This window comes from Mesoplodon mirus, assembly GCF_964341445.2.
Source record: "Mesoplodon mirus genome assembly, chromosome: 11".
In the NCBI taxonomy this organism is placed as follows: Eukaryota; Metazoa; Chordata; class Mammalia; order Artiodactyla; family Ziphiidae; genus Mesoplodon; species Mesoplodon mirus.
In genome coordinates, this window is record NC_138987.1 from 27754200 (window position 1) to 27773433 (window position 19234).

The 19234-nt window shown below is 44.3% G+C and overlaps 1 pseudogene across 1 annotated transcript in view; it reads right to left on the reverse strand.

The window, feature by feature from the left end:
- The window catches only part of LOC309812519 (putative tetratricopeptide repeat protein 41), a 46843-nt pseudogene extending 28173 nt beyond the window's left edge, over positions 1-18670 (reverse strand). Inside the window, exons 1-4 of the transcript in view lie at positions 18477-18670; positions 17434-17612; positions 6022-6161; positions 226-404 (exon numbers count right to left, since the gene is read on the reverse strand). The product of the transcript in view is annotated as a putative tetratricopeptide repeat protein 41 (transcript). The remainder of the gene's footprint in view (positions 1-225; positions 405-6021; positions 6162-17433; positions 17613-18476) is intronic.
- Positions 18671-19234: the final 564 nt, after the last annotated feature.

Genomic DNA, 19234 nt, shown 5'->3' on the forward strand with positions numbered 1-19234 from the left:
TACTCAAAGCAGTGTGAGGTACATCACAACAGCCTTCAACATTCTAAAAGGGTGGTCTGTCAAAGGAGGAGTGCTCATGGTCGACCCTCACACGCCCAGCAGCCCAACAAAAAATCAAGCAAGCAAAGCACACACACCCATTTCCCTTTCTTCACAGGTGGGAAGAGCCCAGGAGTCTGACTCTGAACCACAAGAGTTTATGCCCTCTGCACGTGCCCACCCTACCTTTTCGCTTCACTAAGTCCTGGTTGTCTTTTAAGTTGCTGGATGAAAATTCCATCAGGTTGGACCATGCTGCCTGGAAATACCAGAAGCCTTCCTTCCTGAGTCATCTCTATTTCCAGATAGAGTTCCCCGACAGCATACTGTACTTTGGGAAGCATTCCGTACTTTGGGAAGCATTCCTGTCATGGACCAACTCTACACAAAATGAAAGAGAACACACTCCTGAGGGGACACAGCGTTAGACTAGGCACAGCCGCCAGACACCCGCCCAAGAAAGGCTCATTTCATAATGAACTTGCAAAAGATTGCATGCTTTACAGCATTTCTTGGGGAATTCTAAATACTTATAAAATGAGAGTTATAACGAAACATTTATGGGGAGACACTGCAAGCCAAAAATAAATTTTGGAAAATGTTTTCACAAGTTGTTAGTTAATGGTAAAGAAAAATTTTGAAGTTAAGAATAACATGATGATGTCTTGCAGCTGTTAAAGCTCCCAGCAGAGGTATTATTTAAAATCCTAACGAACACCTAAAAACGCTGTCTATGTGGACCTTGAATTCAAGTGTGACCAGAGATCTGCTAACTTTACGTTTGATACACTTTTGCTTAGAATTTCAATTCCCTTTCCTGGTTTAGCATGTTTATTTCAGGGGTACTTAAACTTCATTACCTTCAATCACTCCTCTATCAAAACCTTATCAATGCATAAGAATACACTAGTTGGTTATAATCTTTTAAATGAGAGTTAGTTATTTAAATAATAATGAGTTATTATTAATATTTCAGAAAACTTAATATTAACAAGACTATATGTGAATATGTTTGGTAACTAATAAAGCCCTATTCAAATGGTCAGTATTACCACCATCACTGGTTATGGAATACTTTATGCTGTACCGAAATATTAGCCCGGGACAGGACTGACTGAGCCTGGCTCCCTGGAGGGTATTCTTTCTGCTCTCCTGCACCTACTGAAAGTGACCGTCTATGGCTTGGCCCAGAGCTTTCCAATAAGTGTCTTGCAAACAGGTTACACCTACTCTGAGATACTGATCTCAGCCCTGGAGGCAGCTGGTTGTGGTGTGGAATCCCTGGACCCATAGTCTTTTACACGCCCTCACGGGTATCATTCAAAGTGCCCCCTTCTTGGCAGCTATCCTAGGTCTCAGCCCTAGTGCTCATACTTCCCATCCTCCACTTCAAGATGGCCTGCATGCTGACTTTACTGAGATCAAATCTACTCTGAAAGATTGCCCTCGGATATTGGTTAGGATCACGATTGGCTGCAATTAACAGAAAACCCAAACTAACAGTGGCTTGATTTCTCTCTCATGCAAAAGTCAGAAAGTGGATGACCCAGGGCTATAGACACACCACAATGTCAGAGACACAGTTCCTCTTATCTCACTGTTTGACCTTGCCTGACCTCCATTCCCAAGGACACCTCTTGGTCTAAAATGGCTGTTGCATCACCAGCCATCACAGCCACAATCCAAACAGCAGGAAGGAGGAAAGAGGAGAGGGAGGGCACACCCTTCACTTCATGGAAACTTCTCAGAAGTTATCCATAGCACCTCCAATTGCATCCCATCAGCCAAAACTTAGGCATGTGCTCCTTATCTAACTTCAAGGGAAGCTGGGAAATGTAGTCTTCTTTCCAAACAGTCCAGGAGGGGTGTGGGGACATTACTTACTACAAAAGGGGGACTAGATATTGGGAAATGATAGTCTCTGGTATACCTCACTTACCCTTTTCTTTTAAATTTCAAATTAGCAATGTTTTCACCTATTTTCTTCCCTCCTGCCTATGCCAGAGGAAGGGATGCCCAACCTCCTTACCAAGGACCTGCCCCTTTGCAAGCTCTCAAAGTCCTGTGTTCCTCACAGAGTCCCCACCAGCATCTCCAATCCACCTCTCTCCCTGGCTTGTTTCCTGCTCCACACAAACACATAAATCCTGGAAGAAACCTAACTTGAACCTGGTACCATCTTGACTTTTCATCTTTCTCCTTTTACTGACACACTTCTCAAACAGGTATTAGCACATGTGCTTCCCCATTTCATTATCACACACTCATCTCTTAAAGCCCTGCAGGTTGGCTCCTGCCACATATACCCCCTTCCATCTCAGGGCTTACCACTGACCTTTGCTCACCAGACCCAGGGGCCTTCTTTCAGTCCTCATTTGCCCAGGCCTCTAAGGAGCAGTTGATGCTGTTAGCCACTCCCTCTTTGATTTGGGGAAACTAGGATATCCTTATTCTCTTCCAATCTCTCACTCCTGTACAGGTTTTTTCCCTTTCCTCCTTTTAAGGATAGGTAATTTTCCAATGACCAATTCCTACTGTCATTCAGAGATCTTGTTTCCTCATGGTTTTAGCATTCACATGTATGTAGATGTCTCTCCAGTCTCTTTCTAGACTTCTAATCCTATGTTTTCCCAGCTGGCTGGATACTCCCCTTGGGTATTTTTTCTGAACTGCAAACTCAGCAGTTTAAATGTTAAAAGTTCATCATCCTCTCTCCAAATCCATGTTCCTCTTTCAATTTCCCCACGTCCATCATCAGATTCAAATCCTCAGGGTTTCCTTGATCTCTCTCCATGTCATGGCCACATTTCCAATCAGTCTGAGTCAGGCAGAATCCCCTGTCACAGGGAGGATGACAGCTCCCAATCTACCACCAGCCCACAGTGGTCCTTTGACCCTTGAGTCTCACTGCCCACATTGCCAGGAATACTAATCGGTGTGTCAAATGCAGCCATATAGTGTCAGTATCCTCTTTATGAAGACATGTCTTTTATTCCCCTCTTACTCCAGGCCATCTGCTTCTTGAGGGCAGAGACCCCACGATCCAAGAATTGAGTTCTGTGCTTCATGGGTATTCAGTAAACATTTGTTGATATGCCCAGTGACTGTGAAGCATTCTTAGGTCATGGTCTGTACTGGCCATACCTATGGAGGCCTGACCGAGCAAAGCTCTTAAACTGCATAACCTCAGTGGATATTTGCAGAAACCCTAGGAAATAGGGATTATTACTCCTCTATTACAAGCAGGGAAACTGAGGCTCAGTGAGGTTAAATCAATCCCCCAAGCTCACGTGGCTAGCCAGTAGGAGAACAAGGGTGTCCAACCCAGACCGGCCTATCTCCAAAGCTCTGCTCTGCACATTTTCTTAACAAGTGAGCCTCTGATGCATAAACAGAGGCCCCTTCACAAAAGTATCCTTTGGTTTTCCTGCAGCCTGATGCACCTACTGTGAAATACTAGGGGGAGAGTCATGAGACTTACTTTTTTAGCAAGCATACTTGCTGCTATAAATCAGGGTTTCCCAGCCTCAGCACTATTGACTTCTGTGCCATCTAATACTGTGACATGGGGGGCGGCAGGGCTGGCCTGTGTAGTGTAGGATGTTTAGAGCATCCCTGGCCTCTACCCACTAGATGCCGTTAGCAAGCCCCCCGCCAAGCTGTGACAACCAAAAGGTCTGCAACATCGCCAGATGGTCCTTGACAAACAAAATTGCCTCCCAGTTGAAAACCTCTGCACCAAAACTTTAAAATAACCTAATCTGAAGAAATTACAAAAGTGGTTTGGCATGGAATGTATATAGCACAAATAATAAGCTCTTTCCCCTCAAGAATGTTCAGTACATATTTCAAAGAAGTGGTTATTGCCCAAAATCGTTTTAGAACTTCTCTTTGGGAAGGGCCTTCAGAGCCTAAAAAAATTATTCTGATAGTCTCCATGATGGGTAATCCCAAAGAACTGTTGCAAAAATATTTTGAGAATAAAATCATAAGATTGATGCCTCTGGAAGGAGTGTTTGAAGTGGGAAATCCTCTCTGAACTTCTCAGCTTTGTCATGCTTCCCGTGCAGCCACCTTCTCCCTTCACCCCACCTACTCCACAGGTTACGCTTCATCACAGTTGGAGATGCTGGCAGTGACTGGGAGCTCCATGAGGGCAGAAACTGTGCCCGCCTTGCCTACTGCTATCATCCCAACTCCCAGCACAGAGCTCAGGCTGGGCAAGGCCTTCAGGGAATGTTAACCGAGTGGAGGACTGAGTGAATGAATGAGTGAGTGACTCAGTAAGTGAACGAGTGAACGGTTGAGTGAATGCCTGAGTGAATAGATGACCGAATTAGTGAGTTAATGAATGAATGAGTGAATGAGTCAGTGAATGGATGAGGGAATGACTAAGTGGATAAGGGAATGACTAAGTGAATGAGGGAATGGATGAATAAATGAATGCATGGATGAATGAATGACTGGTCGACTGAGCGAATGGCTGAAATCAGGCACTCAGTGATGACCTAATAAAATAATTGGTGCTTTCCAGAAAGACACATGTCAGTGTTGAAAATCTGGACCTCATGGGGAAAAAAGTATTTGGTGCAGGGGGAAATTCTATCATCAAAATAAGATATCAGAGAATCACTGGACTCTACTCTCTGAAAATGCAAGAGTGGTCAAAATAGCTTAAATCAAACTCTTATTATCTCTAACCTAGGCCTCAGTTACTTTTTAACCCACGGATGGTAATAACAAAACAGCCTAAGATCTCACTATGTGCCATGCATTGTTTGAAGTGCTTTGTGCTGCCGCTCACGTCACCATGTTAACAGCCCCATGAGGCTGATATTAGGACCCTCAACAATGAGAATTCTGAGTCAGAGGTTCAAATGTTTGCCAAAGTCGCACAGCAGGAAGTGCCAAAGCACTTTAAATCTGGGTCAGTCTGTAAATAGCCCAGGCTGATGCACCACTCCACACTACCTTCTAAGGACACAAAGTACTGGCAAATTCAAATTGATTCATTGATTCATTTGTCACATTTACTAAGCACCAGAGGTTGTAAGACACCATGGTACATACAAAAATTGGTAAACAAGCGTGGCCTCTGCACTAAAGGGATTGCAGATCTTGAGTCTTATAAATCTCTTTAGATAGAATTCCTTCTAGAAAGATGTATGTTGATGGAACAGAGACAGAGCTTTATGAACATTTGAAGGCCTTTGTTTTAAAACAATAATAGCTTTGTCTTGGGTTACACTACCCTTGGCCCATAAAATACTACAATAGGTAAACATTTATAATTTTTTAAAGGACAGTTAAATGTCATCCTAAGAATAGTTACAGTTATATGTCATGAGTGAAAGTTTCATTGTATTCAACAAGCCCAAAAGTTTCTATTTCAGGAAAAGTAAATCAATAGAGGGACAAGATAATCAATCAACCTTCCCCAGCATCTTTATGAAAATTACAACCACCTAGAGGGGTGGGATAGGGAGGGTGGGAGGGAGGCTCAAGAGGGAGGAGATATGGGGATATATGTATATGTAGAGCTGATTCACTTTGTTATACAGCAGAAACTAACACACCATTGTAAAGCAATTATACTCTAATAAAGATGTAGAAAAAAAGAAAATTATAACCAACTCTTTAACCAGTATTTTATTAGTTTATTTCAACCCACTACTCTCGTTCCCATTTTGTTTTATGCACATTCCTTTTTTCCCTCCAAAATGACACCTATTGGTATTCATTCATTCAATCGTGACTCCCATCTATTTACTGGTTATCATCACTAATATACAGTTTGGGACACAGATTAAAATCAAAGCTTCCTCACTGATGAACATAAGTAATAATTATTTATATTCACTATTCATTAGTTCCTCTATTTGTGGACTAAATTATAAACAAACAAAGGTAAATGATACCTGAAAATATCTAACACAAATTGAATAACGTTTGAAGGATTTAAAAAATTATTTCCCAATTTACCTGCACTAACCTGTGCTCAACACTCAAGAATAACTCTTCTGCTTCATTGGTCTTGCCCAGAAGCTTCAGAAATCTCGCAATAAAGGACATTAATCGGCATTTGTCAGTGGCAGTAACCTCAAAAAGTCTGCATTCCAGCACTAGAATGGAAAGAAAAGTAAATAATCCTAAAGCATATTTGGAAAGGAACGAAGAGTGCTTACCACTTAATCTTTTTTTTTTTTTAATTAATTTATTTATTTATTTTTGCTGTGTTGGGTCTTAGTTTCTGTGCGAGGGCTTTCTCTAGTTGTGGCAAGCAGGGACCACTCTTCATCGCGGTGCACGGGCCTCTCACTATCGCGGCCTCTCTTGTTGCGGAGCACAGGCTCCAGACGCGCAGGCTCAGTAGTTGTGGCTCACGGGCCTAGTTGCTCCGTGGCATGTGGGATCCTCCCAGACCAGGGCTCGAACCTGTGTCCCCTGCATTAGCAGGCAGACTCTCAACCACTGCGCCACCAGGGAAGCCCCTTACCACTTAATCTTGATACAAGTTAAATATTAAATACATTTTCTATATTTCACTGTTTCTCTCTCAAAGGATCAGCACTTTGCTTTTATTAAGGTTTACATATATTACCAAGTATCTTAAACTACCACATGAAAAATAAGTCAAGGCCTTTAACTAATCCTCATATGTAAATTTTGAAAACCAGAGAGTCAAAAAAGAGTATTTCTCTAGCTCAATCCATATATTGTTGTCATTTGTATTTGGGAGTGATTTTCAGGCAAGAAATAAAAGGCGTTTAAATTTCTTATACAATTCTGCCCTCTGTTGCAACTGTCTTGAATTACTAGCTTTAGCAGAAAGAACAAAATGTTAAAAGAACAAAATAGGGAGCATACCTGTGTGTGTGTGTGTGTGTTGTGCAGTTATACCTTATCATATACAAATGAAAATATACAGAATTTTTGAACTTGAAGACTCAATTAAATACATGGTATCACAAAGTCATCATTTTCAGAATTTCTCTTTCCAAACATTCCAGTATCTAAACTTCTACATTTGTCCATTTGTTACATTTCAAACTGTTGTGCCTAATGTGTCTGACACAAATATATTCTTATTCCTCATCTGTTCTTTTGGACAAACTGTAGGCAACCCAGACCTTGGCTACCCTCTTGCTTTCTTTCTGCCAACTAACCCAGACCTTGGCTACCCTCTTGTTTTCTTTCTGCCAACTTTTCTGTGGATCCCCATTCATGCACGGAATAAATGTTCAGTGAACACCAATGTGTCAGGCAGCATTCCAGGCTCTGAACACCAAGCACAGCAGACAAGGGTGCAGCCCTTAGCATCAGGGAGGCCGCCAGGAGCCTCTGAACCATAGCTACAGTGCCTTGGGTTGGGGAGCAAAAACTAAACAGAGCCAGGGGAGAGAGAGCGCTGAGGGCCAGAGTCCAAGACATTTGTCTGCAGTGGCTGTCTGAGCAAAGGGGCCTGAGGTGGGTAAAAGAACTGAGGGGTGGAGCTAAGTGATGTGGGACCCTAAGAACCAGAAGTGGCTGCTCAGAACAGGCAGAAAAGGGCAGTGTGGACACAAAGCTAAGGGACAGGATCCTGTCTAGAAGTGGGACTTTCACACATTCCAAGAGGGTTACTAAGTCCAGACTCCTGTCAAGAGCTCAGGTTGGGATGGATGGTGTTCATCACTAAGGGGCCATTCAGCACCCACACCACGCCTGCTGTTGCTCCAGGTGCTGGGGATACAGTAGTGAACACGAGAGGTAGAGCCCTGCTCTCAAGAAGCTTATACTCCAGCAGCTGGGAGGGTCGGAGGCAGGGGAGAGGGGAGCAGAGATAGAAAATTAAAAAAAGAAACAAGACAAAGTCTGGTAGCAGTAAAAGCTATGCAAAGAATTAAAACACGTTAACATAACAGAGAATGACTAAGTACAACGTTAGATTGGGAGGTCACCCTGAGAGGGTGACACTGCAGCGAGATCTAAATAACCAGAAAGAACCAGTACTACAATGAGTGGGAAGAACATTCCTGGCAGAGGGAAGAGTTGGTGTCAAGGCCCAAAGGCAGAATGTACTTGAAGGACAGAAAGAAGGCCAGGGTCTTACAAAATGATGCTACCCAGCCATGGAGGGGCCAGATTGTATAAGGCATTGCAGGCTAAACTGAGGAGTTTAGATTTTAGTATAAGTGCAACAGCAGACCAGTGGAGTTGTCTTAATGTGCAAAGTGACATGATCTGGTTTACATTCTTAAAAACTCATCTTGGCTACTATGAAGACAATGGACTTTGTAGGAACAAAAATGAAAGTAGGAAGACCAGTTCAGAAGCTGTTACAACAGGCCAAGGGAGAGGGGATGGTGGCTAGGGCTCACTAGAGCGATGCTAGTGAAAAGCCGAGGTTAGTATGACACCTCTAACCTCTCCTCTTCAACATCATCCTGGGAGTCCTAGCTAGTGCAATAAGACAGGAAAAGGAAATAAAAGATATATATATATATATATATATATGGAAGGAAGAAATAAAACAGTCTTTCTTCACAAATGACATGATAGTCTATGTAGAATATCCAAAAAACAAAAACAAAAAACCTCCTGGAAATAATAAGCATTTATAGCAAGGTTACAGGATACAAGATTAATATTCAAAAGCCAATTGTGGGACTTCCCTGGTGGTCCAGTGGTAAAGAATCCACCTTCCAATGCAGGGGACGTGGGTTCAATCCCTGGTCGGGGAACTAAGACCCCACATGCCGTGGGGCAACTAAGCCAGTGCACCACAACTACTGAGCCCACATGCCTCAACTAGAGAGCCCGCATGCCACAACTACAGAGCCCACATGCTCTGGAGCCTGGGAGTCGCAACTAGAGAGAAGCCCGTGTGCCACAACTAGAGAGAACCCATGCACTGCAAAGAAAGATCCCACATGCTGCAACTAAGACCCAACACAGCCAAAAAAAAAAAAAAGGCCAATTGCTCTCCTATGTACCAGCAATGAACAATTGGAATTAGAGATTTAAAACATATTACTATTTATAATAGAACACCAAAAATGAAGTACTTAGGTATAAATCTAACAAAATATGTATATGATCTATATGCATAACACTACCAAAGTCTGATGAAAGATATCAAAGAAGATCTAAATAAACAGATATACCATGTTGGCGGATTGGAATGCTCAGCACTGTTAAGATGATTGACCTATAGATTCAATGCAATCCCAGTAAAAATCTTCTATAGATGTCCAACCAACCTTTGACAAAGCAGCAAAGACAATTCAATGGAGATCGTCTAATTAACAAATGGTGCTGGAATAACTGGACATCCATGTGTAAAAAAAAATTAATCTAGACACAGACATTGCACTTTCACCAAAAAATTACTCAAAATTGATAATAGACCTAAATATAAAATGAAATACTATAAAACTTTTAGAAGGAAATGCAGAAGAAAAGCTATGTGACCTTGGATTTGGTGATGAGTTATTAAATGCAATACCAGGGCTTCCCTGATGGTGCAGTGGTTGAGAGTCCACCTGCCGATGCAGGGGACACAGGTTCGTGCCCCGGTCCGGGAAGATCCCGCATGCCGTGGAGCGGCTAGGCCCGTGAGCCATGGCCGCTGAGCCTGCGCGTCCGGAGCCTGTGCTCTGCAACGGGAGAGGCCACAACAGTGAGAGGCCCGCGTACCGCAAAAAAAAAAAAAAACCAATACCAAAAGCACAATTCATGAAAAAGTATTGTTAGACTTCATTAAAATTTAAAACTTCTGCTCTGTGAAAGTCACTATTAAGAGAATGAAAAGACTAGCCACAGATTGGGAGAAAATATTTGTAAAATATATATCTGATAAAGGATTTCTATCCAAAATACACAAAGAACTCTTAAAACTCAATAATAAGATATGTGAAGATGCTCAACATTATTTGCCATTAGGGAATTGCAAATTAAAACAATAAGATATCACCACACACCTATTAGAATGGCTAAAATCAAAAAAGTTGACAATACCAAATGCTAACGAGGATATAGAACAACAGAAACTCTCATTCATCGCTCATGGTAATGCAAAATGGTACAGTCCCTTCAGAAGACGATTTGGCAGTTTCTTATAAAGCTAAACATAGTCTTACCATATAATCCAGCAATCATGTTCCTAGGTATTTACTCAACTGATTAATAAACTTGGCATGCAAATGTTTATAGCAAACGTTTGTCCTTCAATAGGTGAATAGGTAAACTGTGGTACATTCGTACCCTGGAATATTATTCAGCATTAAAAAGAAATGAGGTGTTGGGATTTCCCTGGTGGCGCAGTAGTTGAGAATCCGCCTGCCAATGCAGGGGACACGGGTTTGATCCCTGGTCCGGAAAGATCCACATGCCGCAGAGCCACTAAGCCCGTGCTCCACAACTACTGAGCCTGCGCTCTAGAGCCCGCAAGCCACAACTACTGAGCCCATGTGCCACAACTACTGAGCCTGTGTTCTACAGCCCGTGAACCACAGCTACTGAGACTGCATGCCACAACTACTGAAGCCCGCATGCCTCGAGCCTGTGCTCCGCAACAAGCGAAGCCACCCCAACGAGACGCCTGCGCACCGCAATGAAGAGTAGTCCCCGCTTGCCGCAACTAGAGAAAGCTCGCGTGCAGCAACAAAGACCCAACACAGCCATAAGTAAATAAATAAATAAATATATTTCTACTACTAAAAAAAAAAAAAGAAAGAAAGAAGGAAATGAGGTGTCAAGCCATGAAAAGACATGGAGGAACCTTAAATGCATATTCTAATCACAACTGTGTATAACATCCCTGAAAGCTTAGAGAAGGGCAGTGATGGTGGAGGTGGACACGTTTGAAAAACATTTAGGAAGTAAAAAATGCCAGGACTCAGTGATGAAACGTATTTGGGGAGGGGATAAATGAGAGAAAAGTGTCAAGGATTACTCCAAGGTGGTAAATTGAGAGACAGTCCCTGGAACAGACCCTGTTTTGGAGGGATGTTCATGAGTTCAGTTTTAGATGTGTTGGGTTTGAGGAGCTTTGAAGACGTCACTCAAGTGGAAAGTAGGTCATTGGGTATGTGAATCTGGGCCTCCGATGATAAGCATGGCTGGGGAAGTAAATGTGTGAGTCACAGACACATGAACAATCACTAAAGCCACAGACACAGGTAATATTCTTACAGTGGAATTAATGAATGAGGGAAGAGCCTTAAGGAATTCTAACACTTAGAAGCCAGGTAGAAGAGGAGGAACTAGAAAAGAGACAGAAAAGCTACAGCCAGAGAGATGGAAGATGAACCACGGGAGTATATACCAGTAAAACGGAGACCAGAATGTTTACAAGAGGAGAGCCAGGTCAAAAAATCCATTGACGCTAAGAAGTAAAGTCAGACAAGGACTGAAAATGTTCTTTGGATGACCTGTTCGTGATCTTGCCTATTTTTATTGAAGTGTTCATCATCTTCTTATTGATTTTAAGAGCATTTTTACATATTAGAAATATTGCTATTAATCCTTTGCCTGTTGTGTGTGTTACAAATATTTTTCCCAGTTATCACTTGCCTTGTAGTTGTGTTTCTGATTTTCTCAGAGTTGATTTGTGTTGTTTTGTTTTACATATGGGAACTTCATGTGTTTATTTAGGCAGATTTATCAATTATCTTCTCTTTCATGATTTACTCTTTTGCTTTCTTGCTTAGACTCATCCATATTTTCTTATAGTTTTCTTTATATAGAATTTCACTTTCTTATATTTAACTCTAATCCTCCTTGAATTTATTTTGGTGCAATGTTTCAGGTAACTTAACTATTTTTACCAAATAGTGTATCATTATCACAGCACTATTTATTCCATAATCCATCTAATTTGAAAAGCTTCTATCATTTACTAATTTCTTATATCTGCACCTGAGTCTGTCTGAGCGTTCTATTTTGTTCAACTGAGCTATTTTTGCTGCCAGTAGCATTTTAAAAATTATTATTATTGCTTCATAATATGTTTAAATAACTTGAAATTCAAATTGCCCTCATTATTTTAAACTCTTACTCTCGTATATTTTTTCTCCAAGAATTTTGGAATCATTTTGAAAATTCAGAAATGTTTTCATCCCATTGGGGTTTCAGTTAGAATTGTCCTACGCCTATAAACCAATTGGGGAAGAATTGACAGCTTTATAACATTGAGTTGCCCCATCCTAGAATATGGTACGTCTCCCTATGTACTGAAATCTTATTTTCTGTAATTCTGAAGCTTTTTTATAAGAATAAAGATTGTGCACATTTCTTATTAAATTTATTCTTAGATATTTCATATTTTCTGTGGCCATAGCAAATTGTGCCTTTTATTCTTTTAATTTTTCTGTAGAGCGATTTTGTCCCATTTACCCAAAATATTTAGAGATTCTGAAGGTATCAAGGGCAAAGATTCATACATTAATCATGAAAAGCTGGTGTTTTGCCATGTACTACAATCTTCTGACAAGATCCTGGAATGTAATGCATTTATCCTTTGCCCTAATAGGAAAGCCTGCCCCTTAAAAACACGATGATTCTCCTCACCCCACCCCATCCACCACCTGGAGGGCAGCCAGCCAGCCATCTGTCAAGATGGAGCCAGGCTGGGACTCATCCTTCGACCACATCTTCTTCTCACCTTTGACACTGTTCAAAAATGCAACTGCAGCCAGAAATGGGTTTTCTTCAGTTTGATGTGACCCAGGGCTCCAGCCAAAATCAAAAGTATCATGTCGAAGAGAACCTATAAAAACTGACCTGACCATAAAAGTTGTCTTCTTGACTCAAAGACCTCTCTACTGGCCTATCACTCAGAGGTGCAGCTTCCCCAGCCAGCGCTGCTGGGTAGGGTAGGGGTGGGTCAGGAAGCATCAAGGGAGAAGCGAGTCCCAAACTTCAGAACTGCGCATCGTTCCATGAAGCCAAGAAATTAGGCTTCTTGTTCTTGCTGCAGCCACCAGAGGGAGCCAAACCACACACTCGGGAGGGAGAACTGAGAACAGGGCATACAGAGCAACAGCCTGGGGGACCAGGAGAGATGTCAGACTGTCTTCCACCCGCAGTCAAACTAATGCCACTGGGCACTCTTCGAAAACTCTCACTTTTACTTGGGCCTCTCACTGTTGTGGCCTCTCCCGTTGCGGAGCACAGGCTCCGGACGCGCAGGCTCAGCGGCCACGGCTCACGGGCCCAGCCGCTCCACGGCATGTGGGAGCTTCCCGGACCGGGTCACGTACCGGCGTCCCCCGCATCGGCAGGCAGACTCTCAACCACTACGCCACCAGGGAAGCCCTAGAAGACTCTCACTTTAAGGAACCTACCAGAAGCAGGTAGGGGTCAAAAGTATCAGTAGCTTATTTACCTTTCAGAACAGAATGCAGATAAGGAAGAAGGAGCCTCAAAAAGAGAATTCTTAATCATCTCCCGCACGGGGAGGGAGGCTAGGCACTGTGGTTGCAAGGATGCTCTGAGGTCCCCATGAATCGGGGCTTTCTTGCTACTTGGAAGTGTGCCTACCTGGAAAGCTCCTCTCCACCCAGCAGCAGGATCTGGCTCTTCCTTCCTCAGGTCACTTCTCCCCGCTGGTGGATTTGGGGAAAGGAATCTCTGTCCTGCACCCACTCCCCAGGTGGGCCAGTCCTGCTTCGCAGTCATGGCTGGCTCTGCCTGTGCTCTTGGTCCTAAACTCCTGCTTCCATCAGGGCGCCTCGTCCCACCTGGGCTTGTGCTTCCAGAAGGCAGTGGCTTCCCGAGGCTGCTTGCTGTCCCCTCTCTGACCCACACTGCCCTAAACGTGCAACACGATGGGTTCTCCCTCCTGCCCCCAAATAGTTTGTGACAGACTCGCTAAAAATGTAGGGGCATCAGAGCAGAGTTTCAACATGGCACAGAGAAGAAAATCATTTAAAATGGAGTATTAGACACTCAATTGAATGCATTTAATTGATATCCATCCTCACTTTGGGAATTTCTAGCTCCCTAGTCCCCTGGTTCTCCTCCTATCTCTGTAACCCCTCTTTCTCTCCTCCTCACTGCGTCCTCCTCTGCTCACCCCTCGGAGTTTTGTCCTAGGCCCACCTCCCTTCGTCCTGCCCCTGGATGCCCTCATCCCCTCCCCTGGCTTCAATGCCCACAGTATGCATGTATCCCTGGCCTGGCTGTCTTTCCCTGAGCCCAGAGAATATCTCTTCCCAACATTCTACCATCACTCCAAACTCAGCACAGCTTCTGTCCCCTAAAGCTGCTCCTTTGGGAGTGTTTCCTGTTTCGGCTGATGGCCAGTCGTTCAAATCAGAACCATGGGAGGCACCTCTGACTCCCCCATCTCCTGTATCCACTTCATGATCAAGTCCTGTGGATTCTACCTCCCAACCTTCCCCTGCGTCCCCATTGCCTCCCCCTTGTCGGAGCCAACATCGCCTCTCACCTGGGTCATTACCACTGTCAGATGTCTGGCAAGCCAAGCTTGTCCCTTTTTTATTTCAATCTTCACACCGCACCCAGAGCGAACTTTCAAAACCAAACCTGGCACCATCTTGCTTAAATCCCCGATGGCTTCCCACTGCTCTTCAGATCAGAGCCAGATCCTTAGCTTGACCCTCCATACTTGGGTGCCTGCCTGCCTCTGCAGCCCCGGGACTCCCTCCATGCCCACCTCTCACGTGCCCATACTGGACTCGTTCAGCCCTTTGCTCACCACTCTTCCTCCCGACTCTGGGTGGCTGTTCCCTCTGCCCTTTGTCCAACTAGCTCTCACTCATCCTCCAAGTCTCAGATGAAATGTCACTGCTTCGGGGTGACGTCCACTGTCCCTGAGGCCAGGTCACACCTCCCCGCTCTAGGCTCTGTGCCACCACTGTGTAGCACTCCCCTCAGGCCGAATTGCTCCACAGTGTCTATCTTTTACACGCCAGCAAAAGCTCCATTAAGGCAGGAACCACGTCTATCATATCCATCGCTGTATCCCTGGCATCTAGCATCATGCTTGGCATAACCTAGGCACTCAGAAAATACTGTTGAATTAAGTTGGAGGAGTGGCAGCATTTGCCCAGACCTTTCAATAAAGAGGGCAGCTCTCCTGAAATCGCAGACTATAATACAGGATTTCTCGAAAACCTCATTGGAAGAATATTCCAGCTGCACCCAGGAGGGCAGATTGACTCCAGGTTGTGTGCAGCTGCGTAACCATGGCAGAAAAACAAATGTTTGAGGAGGCCCAGGCAGCCAACTAGACCTCCGATGGTTATTATATGGGATTCCTGCTATAATTAAACCTTGTTCTGATGAATCTAATGCATCTTCTATTGCTTAGGCGATGATACTTGGCCTTGTGATTTGTACTTTTAGCAACCCCAAAAGGAAAAAAAGGAACCTACACAGTCCTGGAGGGACTTCAAGGATCCCCCGCACCCCTAAGCCCCGCACACACACAGCCATGGGCTGACTCTGCCAACCCGGTGGGAGGTAAGACCCCAAGGTGGACACAACTACCACACGCAGTGACGTAATGACAGCTTCGCTTCATGAAGATTGACCAGAGAGGGGAAATGAGGGCCAGGTAGAGATGACCGAATGGACATGAGAGGCTCTGTGGGAGTAAAGTCTACGGACTTGGCCTTGATTGAACATGAAGGGTGAGGAAGACGGAAGGTGTCAAAGGCAGTGATGGAGGCCAGGACTCCCTGCTGAGCAGGCCCTGGGGGCCGGGGTAACACGAGAGACTAACCAGTGGCATCTTAGTTGATTGCACAGACAACAACATGCTTGCAGAATCACCAGAAGGGCCCTGTGGATGGCTCCAGCCTAGTTCAAAGGGACACATTCTGAACTAGGTCCATTTACATCTTGAAAATCCTCACACATTGAAATGTTAGGCAATTCCCTCCCACTTTCAACCCAGCGCCTGGCCCCTTCCATCACCATGACACCCATGTAATGACAAGCTGCTAATAGTATTATTGCTTGATCAACGTGTAGCATCATCAATTAGAAGCAGTATCAGGAAGGACTTCTATCCCACCTTGGAGATCCGATCTTCCCCTGGCTAGCGTCCAGCTTCCTATGACACACAGAACTTCCCCACCTTGTCTCTCACCTCCTATCTCCCTCCCCCACCCTGCATCCCTAAGCACTGACACATTTCCTTATGGACCTGGCTTTATTCAACACGCTGGTATCCCTGTGAGTATCACGTGGGTCCTTCTACATGGAGGATGAGTAGATCAGACAAATTCCAAAATTACATAAATTGTACATGGTCCTAAGAATAAAGGTAAAGCCTAGATGTCTCAGGACAAAAAGGGATGGAGGTATGGTATCACCCAAATCCATTCTCAACTATCTGAGACACCCTGGGCAACTTACCTCACTTCTCTAAGACTCAGTTCCCTTAATTTCAATAAAAATATTAATAGTATTAGAGAGGTCTTATGAGAATTAAAATAATACATATGAAGTACTTAACTTAGAGCCTGGCATATGACAAATGCTCAACATCTGTTTATGATCACTAAATGATAAACCCCATATGGGGTTTTTTTAGAGCAGGGATTAGTTTTTGAACTAATTAGTTTTTGAACAAAACTAGTTTTGAACTAGTTTACCTAGTTCGTTGCTATGTCAACACTGCCCAGTGAGTCCATGTCCCGGGGAAGGTGCACAGTTACTATTTGTTGAAAGAATGAATGAAGGTTACTACTGTTTAATAAGCAAAGAAACAAAGGATGAAGGGCGGGGGTGGGGGAAGGGGGCCTACTATGGAGAGCAAAGAGCAGAAAATTAACCAAAGTGTTGTCTAAACCCAAGCCAACAGGCAGAAGGTCAAAGCAGAACTGTCCCAATGTGGATTGAGGCCATCCTTGACAGTAATTGCACTTTTCCAGCACTGAGTGATAGAGGGAGTTAGGGGCACCCTCAGTAGAGGGAAGATAGAATGAAGGCCAAGCTTGGGCCTGGTGGATCTGAAATAATTTAGGTTTTGCATCTCTTTAATGTGAAGTGGTTACTCAGGAAAGACGCTGATCAAGCAATAATACTGTTAGTAGCCCTCGAGAAGTGGGGCATGGACCCCGATACTCTGAAAGGAGGTCAAGGCTGCAAACACGGATCAAGGAGGAAGATGTCGGAGTGTGGCTGAAGCCATGAGAAAGGAGAGAGAAAGAACACTACTGACGCTTGAGAAGCAGCCACCGCAAGAGGGCAAAGAGGAGCCGTTTCAAATTTAATGCTAACACTGCCTATCTTCAGAAATTGTTGGTTTAAGTGGTGGGAAGGAGGACTCCAAGGTCTGGTGGATTGATCAGAATGATGTGTGGAAACAGAACAGTAACCCTGGGCCACTCTATATCCCGGCAGAAAGGACTACTGAGACATCGCCACTCACTGTACCTGAGAGTGCACATCTCTTCCTCATTTTCTGGTACTGATCTGCTTTGATCTTGCCCACTGTGAGCAAATAGGCCTCGGTAGCATCATATCCAACTTCTGACAATACACTCCAGTAGTGGATGAGGTGCAGCCTTGTCCAGAAGCTCGGGCTTTGGGTCTTTGACATAAAGTCTGTGATACTTGTAACACAATGGATTAATGGAAGTCGTTGTAGTATTTCATGCCTTGAAGGCAGCTATTCTATTTACCACATCCCATTAGCCTCTTCATAAACTTCTGCACTATTATGACGTTAGTAGGTCACCAGATAAATACGAGCCTGTCACTCTTCAGCGGTCGTGGCCAATGCCCCTCCTCTGGCCAGGAGGCCCCTCCTCGGGTCAGGGTCCCTGAACCTGCCAGGCCGAGCCAGCCCCTCCCTCTTCCGAGCTTACCCAGGTCTGTGCCGTTGCTCTAAGGAAGCATTTACCACCATGGACAGCAATTCTCTGTCTCCACACCTTCCCTGCTAGATGGAAAGCACCTGAGGCCTGGGGCCATAGCTCATTCACTCCTGCATCGCCAGGGCCTGGAACAGCGTGGGAGACAGAGAGGGTCAGTGAGAGATATTTGCTGAATGAAGGCACAGGAGGACAAGAAAGAAGGCGAAGGAACGCAAGGGAGAGGGGTGCAGGGAAAGAAAAGGAAAGAAGGAAGGGAAGGAGCTAGGAGGGTGTAGCGGAGAACATGGCCACTCCTTTATCCTCGCTCGACTGCTAGTCCTCCTCTGCCCAGAATGCGTCTTATCTTTGAGAGGAATCCAGTGGGGGTCAGGAAAGGAAAAGAACGCTCTGCAGAGCCAGATGATCAGATGGAGTAAGCCCAGGGATCCATGGGCCATAGCAGTTGATGTCAAGTGATGGTCCAGTCCGAATGAATGAACCGGTGTCGAATGAATATATGAATGGACACGTCTTGCTCAAGGGAACCATGGATACCTCAGTGCAGCGCTCAGCAAAAGGAAAAGCGAAATCTGCCAAACACGATATAAAAAGGAGACTTACCTAGGACTTGAGAGGAAGCTGCACAAATCCTCCCAGCAGCCGCTCATCTTCATGTGCCAAGGCAGCTCTTGATACACTCTCCAGAAAGCCGTTTGCCTTTGGAAGTATTTGACCAAGATTTGGTGGAAACGTGCTCTCTTGTGATTCGTTGGGTTCTGAAAGGCATTATGGACCGTTTTCTCTGGCGGGAGTGGTTACACCTATTTAAAAATCAGTTACAGTTACTTTGCTATACAGCAGAAATTAAAGCAACATTGTAGGGCTTCCCTGGTGGCGCAGTGGTTGAGAGTCCGCCTGCCGAGGCAGGGGACACGGGTTCGTGCCCCGGTCCGGGAAGATCCCGCATGCCGCGGAGCGGCTGGGCCCGTGAGCCATGGCCGCTGAGCCTGCGTGTCCGGAGCCTGTGCTCTGCAACGGGAGAGGCCGCAGCAGTGAGAGGCCCGCGTACCGCAAAAAAAAAAAAAAAAAAAAAAAAAAAAAAAGCAACATTGTAAATCAACTACACTCCACTAAAATTATTTTTAATTAAAAAAAATTTTTTAATAAAATAAAAATCAGTTACAGTAGAACACATCTGACTTTTTAGCCTATGAAGACACTATAGCAAACAGATAACAGCTCAGCGGCCATAATTAGAGACGACAAAAGTCAAGGTAGCTGGAAAAAAAACTGAAATGTTAAAAATGTATCCTCTTATAAGGCAGTCAGAATTCATCAAAGAATCAGTTACAGCTATGATCGCTGACCTAGACTCTGAG